This window comes from Morone saxatilis, unplaced genomic scaffold, assembly GCF_004916995.1.
Source record: "Morone saxatilis isolate NCDOM2014 unplaced genomic scaffold, NCSU_SB_2.0 Contig0, whole genome shotgun sequence".
In the NCBI taxonomy this organism is placed as follows: domain Eukaryota; kingdom Metazoa; phylum Chordata; class Actinopteri; family Moronidae; genus Morone; species Morone saxatilis.
Genome location: NW_023339650.1, coordinates 6287202 through 6287469, shown reverse-complemented (window position 1 = coordinate 6287469; position 268 = coordinate 6287202).

Genomic DNA, 268 nt, shown 5'->3' with positions numbered 1-268 from the left:
GGGGAGCTACAGCACCATCTAGCTCCTCCCTGGCGCTGCCATTAAAATGACTCAGTTTTATGGAAAGATCATTGTTTTGGGTTAAAATAACTACTGTTGTTAAAACTAGGGTACATTTGTTGTCATGGTTACAATGGGAGCGTGCCTATGTTCTCACAGCCCTATGTTCCCACATTTATAAGATTTTTTTCAAAATTAGGCCCTATGTCTAAATGTCAGATTTTATCCCCCTTTTTCCCAATTTGGTAGCCAATTACACCCAACCTAT